We start from the raw sequence: 13486 nt of genomic DNA on the forward strand, positions 1-13486 counted from the left end.
ATACTAATTGAATTGTCTGCTCTCCCCTCAAATGTGCTTTTTGGCATACACTTAAATATCTACTTTAAAAATATATTATGGACATACAGTATTTTCAATTGTGTGGCTGGTGCCACCATTATATAAATTCCAATACTTTTAAATAAATACCAACAATTTACTGGCCAGCTTTAAAGGCCAAGAGATAGAGTAATACTTGTCTGTGGGATGAGTCAGGGTAGTTTAGAGGAGTAGCTTGGCGACAGGGAAGAGTGGAGATTTCAAAATGTTGTCCTTCCCCTCCATGGGCATGGCAGGATAGTTTATGGGGGAATTTGGGCTGAGCACAGTTTAATAATGAATGTTTATACATTTAATTACTAATGAGAGAAATGAATAAGTGTTTGCTCCAAAATATATTTTTGCAAGAAGAATATTCACAAATTAATTAAACAGAATTGCATACATCTAAAAACATCTCATATTAAAAAAATATGAGATTGGAAAATTCTGTAGTGTAATTGAAATGTGATGTCTTGTTTAATCATCATGAGAGAGGTGCTTAAACATCAACTTAAACACCAAAAATATATAATTAGGGAGTATCAGCTAAATAAAGGAGTTCTTAAAGGGACAGTCTAGTCCAAAAAAACTTTCATGATTCATATAGGGCATGTAATTTTAAACAATTTTCCAATTTACTTTTATCACCAATTTTTCTTTGTTCTCTTGGTATTCTTAGTTGAAAGCTTAACCTAAGAGGTTCATATGCTAATTTCTTAGACCTTGAAGGCCGCCTCGTAAGAATGCATTTTAACAGGTTTTTCACCACTAGAGGGTATTAGTTCATGTTTTTCATATAGATAACACTGTGCTCGTGCACGTGAGGTTACCTGGGAGCCATCACTGATTGGCTAAACTGCAAGTCTGTCAAAAGAACTGAAATAAAGGGGCAGTCTGCAGAGGCTTAGATACAAGATAATCACAGAGGTAAAAAATATATAAATATAACTGTGTTGGTTATGCAAAACTAGGGAATGGGTAAAAAAGGGATTATCTATCTTTTAAAACAATAACAATTCTGGTGTAGACTGTCCCTTTAAATATGTATTTTCAAATAATCAATATTAAAACACTACCCTCCTAAACCATCATACCAGCAGCCTTTATAGGATAAATTGTGGTTGCTTAAATTTAAATTAAATGTATGTGGTTAGCACAGGATCTGAAAAGACAACACAACATCAGAAATAAATCCAATGAATATATAACTGTACACAGATGCCCTAAAAACAAGTGGTGCACTAATGCTAGTGTTGACACAATAGGCAGTATTGCTGGTCCGTGTTAAAATTAGTGCACAACTTGATTTTATAAGTCTATGGTAAAGCAGATTTACTAGTGAAGGTTTCACATTGCCAATATTGCTCTGGCGCACACATTATATTCAATGGATATTGTGACCATGCTAAATAGAGCTGATATTACAAGTTGAAAGTTATGGGTTGCGATTGAACGAAAGTCCAAATAGCACTAGAAGAATTAGCGCAAACTGTGGCCTGAAGAAAATTGTAAGAGTTAATAAAAAGTTTCATAAAACACATAGAAAACATTCAAAGTATTACACTCATATATATATATATATATATATATATATATATATATATATATATATATATATATATATATATATATATATATAAATAAAAGTTTTACTTAAAATGTTTTAAAAGGGTTAAAATATATATGTTAAATATAAGTGTGCTTGTGGTTTTATGTATACATGTGCATAAATGTGTATACATGTATATTTATGTGTTTACATACATATAATCACACACACACACATACACACATATACAGTATATATACAGTATATATATATATATATATATATATATATATATATATATATATATATATATATATATATATATATTAATATTAAACACACAAAAGAGAAATAAACCAACAGAGGGTGGCAAGAATAATTATATACCCCCCACTGATGGTTTAAAAGTATACCCTTTTCTGGCACAACCTATATAAGACCATATTAAGAAAAATTAGTGAAAACACCATTAAAGATTGCATTATAACACATCATTTAATATTTATGCAAATCCATTATTGCTAATAAGAAATAATATAGTGTTTGCAAAAAGCAAACCATTCAAAAAAATAAGCCACATCAGCGGTATCAAAAACTTAAATCCCAGCAGATAATAAAGGGTACCCTTTAAAAGAAAAAAAACAGGGAGCTCCCTGTAGGTTACTTGCACCCATTCACCGGTATCGGGTTATATACACCCACAGCTATGTCCCGATGTTAGTATACTTCACATCCACAGGTATTTGAGGGAAATCCTTAATGTAGCTTAGAACCCCATTAGTAAGCAAACAAGGTAACAGTTGAAGCAGTCTTCCCCAGATTAATGCACAGTCTGTTGCTAGTTGAAAGCTTAGATATAGGCAGGGTAGGTTGTCAACACTTATTGCTCTCACCAGATATCATGAACTGATGAACAGTATGTCCGTAACTGGGGCTTAGTCTGTGACTCACCTTACCCTCCTGTTGTCATTCAGTATGGCTCCAGTATAGAGTTGGCGATGGGGGGCCAGTTGCTATTAGCAAACCTTGTGCTTATGCAGTTAAGTTCCATGTGAATATCAAATGCTACATATGCGGTTCCTTTACGATATCACCTGGATACGATGTTTACAGGTTGGCCGGTGTTTGTCTGTTGCGATAAAGTGTAGCTGCCTTGCAAGTTGTAGTTGCTTTGCAAGAACTGTAGTTATGTCAGAAAGAAAATACAGATGCCCTGATTAAACAGTTGGCAGCTACAAAAGTGGAGGTGCATCGTTTGCTGAGACAGGAGCAACAAAGTACCACTCATGCCATAAATCAGGAAATCCAGAGCCTGTCTGAGAGGCTGTCTAAGAGTGCGGCAGGAGCACCACAAGGTTCCGAAGTGTTTGGCGTGAGTAATTACCTGCAGAAGATGATAGTTACAGATGATTTAGAGGCTTACCTGATAGCATTTGAGATAACTGCTGGGAAGGCTGGCCTGAGTGGACAAGTCTACTTGCACTGTTCCTGAGTGGGGAATCCCAGAAAGCATAATATGTTTTGGATCCAGAGCAAGCCAAGGACTATAAAAAGTTAAAAACTGAAATCTTGGCAGACCTGGGAGTGACTAATGCTGTCCATGCACAGATGTTTTATGCCTGGAATTACAGCAAAGGTAAATGTATCCAATTCATCTAATGTTATTGTGGAGCTATTTGTGATGGATCGGTTCCTGAGGAGCTTGCCAATTGTCCTTTGTCAGTGGGTGAGTCAAAGTGACCCCCAAATAATTGACCAGTTGGTAGAACTTTTCAAGAGATACATTGCTGCAGGGGATCTGTGGTATTACTCCATCCAAGGAAGACCTAAAGCCTTAAAGACATACTAAATCTGGTAAGACTTTTCCAGGGAGGAGGGGGTCTGGTGATGAGCAGAGCCATGTATATAATCCTAGAGACTTTTCTTAGAGAGACACACAGTTTGTGATGCTTGATGAGCCTATAAGAGACTAAACATTTACTATATCTGCTATAAAATGTTTCAAATGTTAAGAGTCTGGGCATATAGCTAAGAACTGCCCCAATTATGTTGAAGAAATTAAGTGTAATTTTGGTAATGACCTGGATTTGTATTCACTTTATTCTCTACCTATATGTGCTACAAACAAAATTGAATCCTTCAATAGCCACACTTGGTTTACTGTGTTTATAGAAAGGAAAGTTTTACAGGCCGTATTAGATTCAGGGAGCATGGTTACTCTATTAGACCAAGCATTGGTTCCTAATGTACAAATTGATAATACACACAAGCTAGGGATTGTCTGTATTCATGGTGACATAAATAATTACCCTACAACAGAGATAATTATTGAAACTCAGTGTGGCTCCGTAAAATTGCAGTTGGGTTGGTAAAAAAAAATGGCACAAGATATGATAATTGGGAGAGATTTTCCACACGTTTGGGCCTATGGGCTTTTGCAGGAAAATCTACTGCTGAACAGCTAATTAATACATTTGCATTTTCTGATATATTGATTGATGAACCAGATGATAGAGATGTGATTGTAAGTAAGCAGTTAACACCTATACAATCACTAGCTGGTGATAACCCAGAACAAACTGAGGAAGGGCCAAGATATAGTGCAGAACAAAATATATGACTAACTGATTTAGAATCCAACCCAGGTAGCTTTAAATGGTCAATGGACAATGGTCTGATCCATCTTTGGCAATGGCTATGGATAATATCTTGCTGAGAAATGGTTCACAGGTTATTCCAGACAAGCCTCTTACTTATCCTATTTTGAAGTACATAATGATTTACAGTATTGTGTTAAAAAGAAAAGGCAAAGGTTACAAAGTAATTGTCTTTTACTGCAATCATATCAGGACACTGTGTTACAATTTGCCCATAGCCATATTCTTGGGGCCCACCTAGAGGTGGAAAAGAGAATGGGAAGAAAATTTTTGTTCTTCATGCCCTGAATGTCAGCTTACTGCTCCATTCACTGCTTACCATAGTCCCTTAGTGCCCCTACCTGTAATTGAAGTTCCATTTGATCGTTTTGCAATGGATTTTGGGCCAGAATACAAGTGGATTGGTATTTAGTGCTCCTGCTCATGCACTAACTCAGTTATAAGTAAGGTTTTGCGTGCATATTACAAGTTGAAAGTAAATAGTTTTTGATTGCGTTCTAACCCAATGTACATAAGAAGCTGGACAATATTGCACACATTTTTAAAGATCCAATGGACAAAAATCTAGAGGCATATTTAAAAAAGATGTATGTCTATCAAGGATTACAGTGGCAACCAGCAATGAGCATTGCTACGGTTGCAGGTGCTGCATCTTATTGGTGCAATGTGTTATCTGATCTTTTCTCAGAGGAAACTACAGTAGAGGAGATCCAGGATAGGTTCAAAGCTCTTAAATTGTCCAAAACTTTTATTTGAGATGCCAATATGCAGATAATTCATCTGGGAGCTAAGATGTTTAGCTTCACAGTTCTAGCTCGCAGGGCTCTGTGGTTAAAATCTTGGTCTGCTGATGTCTCTTCTAAGGCCAAGCTTTTGGCTTTGCCTTACAAGGGAAAGACTCTGTTTGGACCTGGTCTGGCAGAGATCATTTCAGAGATTATGGGTGGAAAGGGATCTTTCCTACCTTAGGACAAGAAGAACAAACCTAGAGGTCATCAGACTTATAATTTTCGTTCCTTTCATAACTTTAAGGGACAAAAGTCCTCCTCTTCCTCATCTAAACCAGATCAACCTAGATCTTCTTGGAAATCCAACCAGCCCTGGAATAAGGGAAAACAAAACAAGAAACCTTCTGCTGACTCTAAATCAGCATGAAGTTTCCGCCCCTGATTCCTGTGTGGATCAGGTGGGGGGCAGGCTTTTTCTTTTTCATCAAGCCTGGATACCCGATGTCCCAGACCCTTGGGCGGTGTACATAGTATCTCAGGGTTACAGAATGGGATTCAAGTCTTGCCCTCCCAGGGGCAGATTTCTCCTGTAAAGACTTTGCTCAAATCAAATAAAGAAGGAAGCCTTCTTAAACTGTGTAAAAGACATATTCTCTCTGGATCTCCCTTCAAGATGGAAACTATTCATTCCATTCTCTCTTTGATACAGGAGAGTCAGTTTATGACGACCATAGACCTGAAGGACACATACCTTCACATTCCCATACACAGGGAACACCATCAGTATCTGAGGTTTGCCTTTCTGGACAAACAATTCCAATTTGTTGCACTTCCATTTGGTCTGGCTACGGCTCCCAGAATATTCACAAAGGTTCGGGGGGCGCTTTTGGCTGTGAGTGTCATGCTGCGCAATGCTAGCTGTTGCTAGGGACGTGGCACCTGCTGTTCTGCTCATTGCCTAGGGTAGAGTCGGCTCCTGTGTGCGTGCAGCTGTGACATCATCGCTGCACGCTCCTTTCATTCTGAATCCGGTCAGGATCTCCTGTGGCGCAATTCCTGCACCTATGTAAGCTGCTCACTTTCTACCTATCACTGCAAAGTATAGGTGTTTCATAGTGTGCTCCTGGGTGTGATTGTTACTGTATACTGGATTGCCATAACGTTATTGAACTCTGCCTGTCTGACTACTCTTCTTGCTTAACCCTAAAATACTGGATTGCCATACAGTTGCTGAACTCTGCCTGCCTGACCATTCTATTGGTTTATTCCTAACTGTAATTACTGGATACCCTTTGTTGATGATTCTTGCCTGTTTCCTTTCCTTCTATTGGTTTACCCTTGAACTGCCATACTGCTGGATTCCCTACCAGTTGCTGCCAAAGACTTCCCTGCCTATTGTGATTACCGCTTACCTCATTTTGCGAACTTTCTCTGCCCTGGGATATTCCCTATCATTTCAGCTTGACGCCGGAATAAGAAGACTACTAGCCAAGTTTGGTCTGATGGTGGAATATCCCACGAGTATTACATTATACTTGGGCCATGGACCCAAATGAGGTAGCAAGAGCAGTTTATCTTTAAGGACAGATGTTGGGAACCCATACCGTACAGTTGCAGAGTGTGGATTCCAAACTAAAGACTATAACTGCTCAACTCTCCTCACTAGTTGCAGCGAAGGATAACACTCCAGTTGTTGTACTGCCAGTCTCTGCTCCTAGAACTGCAACTTCTTCCCCTGCGTCTGGAAGTATACCCTGTATACCATTACCTGACAAATATGAAGGTAATACTGATTGTTGGGGTTTTCTTAAGCAGTGCAGGTTGCACTTTCTCAATGATCCTCACACCTTCCAGTCTCATCAATCAAGGGTCACCTTTATCATTTCCTTACTGAAAGACAAGGCCCTAGCCTTGGTCTCCCCCCTTTTGAAACAGAATGCTCCACTCCTGAACGATGCTGATGCTTTCATTTCTGCATTATCTTCTGTGTTTGGGACTTCTGGTCGTACTTCTGCTGCAGAATACTCTCTCCTGAATCTCCACCAGAGCAATAGAACTGTGGCACAATATGCCATTGAGCTTCACACCTTGGCACTTGAGACCAGTTGGGATGGCAGTGCTCTCAAGGCAGTCTTTAGGAAAGGTCTGCATGAACGCATCAAAGATGAACTTACTTATCGTGATGTTTCTTCTTCCTTGGATGACTTTATAACACTTTGTATCAATCTAGATTCTCGCTTCCAGGAGAGACAAGCTGAGAGAGACAGAACTTGGAGAATCCTTCCCCCCTGTCCTTCTATTCGTCCAGTCTCTGCACTTCCTCTACCCCTTCAACACCTCCAGTTACCCCAGTAGAGGAACCCATGGATATCTTCTCCTTCAAACCCACAGAGTCTAAAAGACAGAGAAGAAGAATATTGAGACTATGCTTTTATTGTGGTTCTAACTCCCACCAACTAAAGAATTATGACATTCGGCCTGGAAAAGCCAATGCTTAGAGGATAACACTGGGGTACCTCCTAAGTATGATCACTACTAAATCCCCTCACTCCTCTTGGATCCTTGTTCCTGTTACCCTTAACCTTCCTTCAGAATTCTGTCCACACTCAAGCCTTCATTGATTCAGGGGCAGCTGGAAACATTCTGGATCATTGTTTTATGATTCAGACTGGGTTGGCTATTCTGCAGAAAAGACATTGTCTCAAAATAATTACTCTGGATGGCACTCCCCTTGCTTCAGGGTTAATCCATTTCGAGTCAGCACTCCTGACCCTGACTGTGGGAGTCCTTCATACTGAACAGATGCAGTTTGAGGTAATTCATTCCCCAGCACAGTCTATTATCCTTGGTCTTCCTTGGCTTCATATACACAATCCACAGTTTGACTAGTCTGAGGGACAATTGGCCTCTTGGGGTACCTCCTGCTTTCACTCCTGCCTTGCTAAGGTTACTCCTCTGCTCTGCCTCCCCATAGCCAGTCTACAGACCCCTTCAACCCTTCCCCCAGTATATGTGGATTTCACAGATGTGTTTAAAAAGAAAGCAGTGGATGTGCTGCCACCCCACTGGACTTACGACTGCAAAATTGACCTCTTTCCCGGAGCCCCACTTCCTAAAGGGAGGACTTATCCTCTCTCCAAAGCTGAAACCAAGTCTATGGAGGAGTACATCCAAGAGAACCTAGCTATAGGTTTCGATCACCCTTCCTCCTCTCCTGCTGGGGCTGGCTTCTTTTTTGTCAGTAAGAAGGATGGTGGGCTCAGACCCTGTATTGACTACAGGGCCTTAAACAACATCACTTTCAAGAATCGCTATCCCATTCCTTTGATCACTTAACTGTATGATTCACTTCAGAATGCTCGCTACTTTACCAAGCTGGACGTATGTAGGGCATACACTCTGATTCGTATCTTCCCAGAGCACAAATGGAAGATTGACTTCAACACAAGATCAGGGCATTATGAATACCTCGTAATGCCCTTTTGGGCTGTGTAATGCCCCTGCAGTCTTCCAGGCATTTGTCAACAATGTCTTCGATGACCTCCTCAATCGCACTGTCATCGTTTACCTGGATGATATCCTTATTTTCTCCTCCACCCTGGAGGAGCATCATAAACACATGAGACAGGTACTAGAAAGAAGAAACTAGAAAAATGTGAGTTTGACCAAGTTCATATCCAGTACCTTGGTTATGTCATCTCGAAGAAGGGTTTTGCCATGGATCCTGCTATGCTCACCGCAGTTTCCTTATCTTCTGGCTACCATCCTGAAACTAATGGGCTAACTTAGAGAGTTAATCAGGATTTTAAGGCCTATCTTAGAACCTTTGTTAATTCTCTCCATACATACCAACTAGTCTGAGTTGTTACCCCTAGCTGAGCTGGCAAGGAACACTCATTGGCACTATTCTCTACGATGTTCTCCATTTCAAGCTGCAACAGGTTATCAATCTCATGTCTTCCCTCTTTCTGCTTAGTCCACAGGGGTTCCTACGGCAGACCGACATGTTACTAATCTCAGCACTCATTGGCAACGTATTTGCTCTCAGTTACGTTCAGCTTTCTTTAGATACAAGAGGTTTTCTGATCATCATAGAGCTTCTGTATGTGCCATCTTGTAGGTGAACGTGTTTGGGTCAAAATATTCTTCCACATCAACTCAGTCACAATTTATGGCCTAGGTTTATCAGTCCTTACAAAGTCCTGAAAAGACTGTCTTCTGTTGCCTACAAAGTGACCTTGCCCAAAACCCTGCTCATACACCCAGTCTTCCACATCTCACTACTCAAGCCTTACATCAAGAATAAATATACCAGACTCAGAGCTCCTCCTCCTCTGCTCCTGGACCGTGGTGACCCTGAATATGAGGTTGCTAGGATCCTGGACTCCAGATACAGGCGCAGACAACTGCAGTATCTGGTACATTGTAAGGGTTACTCTGTGGCGGATCGTTCCTAGGTTCCTGCCCGTGATGTGCATGCTCCATCTTTGGTCTCCAGATTCCATGCTGCTCATCCTTTGAGGCCGACTCTGGTTCCCGAAAGGAAACCTTGAGAGGGGGGCTATGTAACACTGCACCACTCTAGCTGTTGCTAGAAAGCGTCAAAACAGCTCTTGTATTTTGTGCGGTATGGAGCTTAAAACCACCATATCGCACGCACAAGCCAGCTGTTTCAAAACTTGTAATGACTGCGCTATAGAGGGTTAAATAACGCAACTTTTGTTGCGTTCTTTAATTTCCCTATAGCGCGCATAATTTAAATTACTAAGCCCCCTAACCTAACACCCTCTAAATTAACCCCAAATACCTAAATTAAAAAAAAAATAAGTTTAATTGAATCTAATATTACAAAAAATAAAAAAGTATAACATTACAGAAAATAATAAACCTAATCCCTATGAAAATAAAAAAGCCCCCCCCAAAATAACCCCCCAATCTAATACTAAACTACCAATAGCCCTTAAAATTGATTTTTTTTTAAGTTAAACAGCTCTTTTGCATTAAAAAAATTCTAAGCTCCCCCCTAACAGTAACCCCCCATCCACCAAACACCGCAAAATAAAATAAACTAACACTAAAAAACCTAAGCTACCCATTCAGTGCCCAAAAAAAAAAATCCTAACTCTAACCCCCAAATAGGTACTCACCGTTCCTGAAGTTCGGCGAAGAAAGTCTTCTTCCTGGCAGTGAAGTCTTCTTCCAAACAGCAATATCTTCTTCCATCGCAGCAATGTCTTCTATCTTCATCTAGGACCAAGCCGACACTGAGCGAAGATGAGATGAGCACGGAACAGAAGACCGGTGACTGCGGAGCCGTCGAGCGTGGAGATCCTCTTAGTATGATCACTGCCGCACACTAAGGATTGAATTCAAGGTGCGCTTTTAAATATGGGGTACCTTGCATTCCTATTGGCTGATTTGTTTCTTTAAATTCAAATCAGCCAATAGGATGAGAGCTACTAAAATCCTATTGGCTGAGTTAATACTTTTATTAGGTAGATTACGATTTGGGTGAATGGCGGATTAGGGTTTAATAAAATAATTAGGCATATTGCGTTGTGGGGGTTGTCGGTTTAGGGGTTAATACATTTATTATTAGTTCTGAAATGGGGGTGATGGTGGATATAGGGGTTTTGACATTTCAGGTTTATTTTTGGGAGGCGTGTTAGACTTTTATGGGAGATTTGATTTTTTTTTATTTTCTTAGACACCGGCAGTTTCTAAAGTGCCGTAAGTCACTGGCGACTCCATAATTTTGTATTTACGCACATTTCTGGACATCGCTAGTTTAACAGACTTACGGCACTTTATGAACTGCCGGCGGGGTTTATGTGATTCCCCCTAGATGTGCAAAGTTAGTAGAGACATATCCCAACAGGCTGTAATTAAAGCAAAAGGTGGTTCAACAAAATACTGACACAAGGGGGTGATCTTTTTTCCAACTAAGTGATTCTGTTTTTGAATTGTCTTTATTTTCGCATGACATGTTGGTGTTATATCTTTTACCTGAAAGTTATAAGTTGCACTGAGTAATTACAACTGGATAAACTAAAACTGTGTCTGTCTTTATTTCAGGCTGCAAAGCAACAAAATGTGATTATTTTTAAGGGGGGGGGGTGATTCTTTTCAATACCCACTGTATGTGCAGCCACAATCAGCAGGTCCTAGTTATCCTTTTCAACAAAAGATACCAAGAGAACAAAACAAATTAGATAATAGAAGTCCACTGGAAACTAGTATCTCATGCTCTATCTGAATCATGAAAGAAAATATTTGGGTTTCATGCCTCTTTAATTAAAGATGTTTTCATAGCCCCATATTATTTTGTGCATTTTGTTTTCAACATACAACCTTAGTGAATTTGATTTACTATGTGACTCAGAACTGAGAAATGTTATACAGTGCTAATCTGTAGAAAAGATTAAATATTACATTAGTGGAAATTAAAAGCCAAAACATGCATGGAGATAACAAGGTCTTATTAAAAAATATACCTCAAGCTGTCTCTTTTTACATAAGAAGTTCTGCAGTTTGGAAACAACATGAAAGAAATACCATATACACATTTTTTTTGGATTGCATTCCCAGTTTATAATTTAGTGAACAGTGTAGAGATTTCTTCAAATTCATGTAAAGGGTTCATCACCTTAAAAGTAAAATCCTTTCCTTTTTTTGTTTAGATACATTATTAATGCAAAGTCTGTGAAAGCAAAGCCTTAATTGTATCCACGTGAAGAAAAGAGAAATTACCTACAATATTTGATAATGAAGAACAGTTTAAGTCAAGGAATTACTAAAAGGCATTGTTCAAAATGCAGCTGCGGTTTTCCCTCTGGGTATTAGATTTCCTGATTTCCTTCACCACAGATAAGGCACATTTATCAATGTTTAAATATAAATGGCAGAAGCAGAAAAAAAAGAACCTTATTGGCTGTAGCCGGCTTGTGAATTCTCTGCATTTCATGGGTACATTTGATTCTGCCTGACATAACGTATTTCATTAAAACAACATATCACAGCATTTTATTTAAGAAAAAGTGATATGCTGCCTCTTTGTGTGCACTCACATTAGGATATGGAGTAAGTGCATTGTCTGTCATTGTCTGTCATGTTACATTCATTTATTGTCTATCTTGCATGCTTAAACTGTTTAATGAGGTATAGTCTTTGCAGTAGATATGTTTTTGGGACACTATATTTATTTGTTTCCTGCTACAAATATTACCTCAGTTTAAGATTTGTTCCATTAATCAATACATATGCCATTATATAAAGAAACTATTCTGTATTGGTGTCACAGAAGTCTTAAAGGGACATTGTACCCTTAAATTTACTCCCATTCAATTTGTCCCCAATGATCAATTTTACCTGCTATAGTGTATTACATTTTTTACCTTTATATCAGCATTTGACATGCTTTTGTCTGTAGTATCCCTGCCTGTACTCAAAGTTTCTATACTTAAAATCTGTGGAAACACACCTAGATTACAAGTTTCGCGTTTGTGTTTTAACGCTGAAAAAATGTCCATTTCAGCGTTAAAACAGCAATGCAGCCATTACGAGTCTTGTCTGTATAGCTGTACCGCAAACCTTTTAGCCTGTAACGCAACGTCAGTCCCGCACTCAAAAAAATGAAGTTTTTTGCATGGGATTTCCTTAGCGCTGCCATTACAAGTTTTGCGGTGAGGCTACAAAGCTTGCATTACAGCCTATACCGATACGATCCGTTTCGCAATCTGAGAGCAGTAGTTATGAGTTTTATACAACAAAACTGTTACACAAAACTCATAACTAAACTGTTACAAAGTACACAAACACCCATAAACTACCTATTAACCCCTAAGCTGAGGCCCTCCTGCATCGCAAACACTATTTTAAAGTTATTAACCTCTAATCTGCCGTTACTAATAAAATGTATTAGCCATAACCCCTATTCCACCACTCCCAGACATCGTCGCCACTATACTAAAGTTAATAACTCCTATTGCCCCGCACCCCAACATTGCCCACACTATAATAAAGATATTAACCCCTATTCCGCCGCTCCCTGACATCGCCGCCACTAAATAAAGTTATTAACCCCTAAACCTCTGGCCTCCCACATCACTACCACTAAAAAAACCTATTAACCCTTAAACTACCAGCCCCCCACATCACCAAAAACTAAATTAAATGATTAACCCCTAAACCTAGCAACCCCCTAAGTTTAAATTAAAATTACAATATCCCTATCTTAAAATAAATACAAACTTACCTGTGAAATAAAAACATAAGCTAGCTACAATATAAAAATCAGTTATATTGTAGCTAGCTTAGGTTTCATTTCTATTTCACAGGTAAGTTTGTATTTAGTTTTTAATAAGTATTATTTAGTTAATAATTGTAACTTTAATTTAGGTCTATTTTAATTATGTTAAAGTTAGGGGGTGTTAGGTTTAGGGTTAGGGTTACAGTTAGGTTTAGGGTTAGGTTTAGGGGTTAATATAGTTTAATTTAGGTTTTTGCAATGT

This window comes from Bombina bombina, chromosome 3 (assembly GCF_027579735.1).
Source record: "Bombina bombina isolate aBomBom1 chromosome 3, aBomBom1.pri, whole genome shotgun sequence".
Lineage (NCBI taxonomy): Eukaryota > Metazoa > Chordata > Amphibia > Anura > Bombinatoridae > Bombina > Bombina bombina.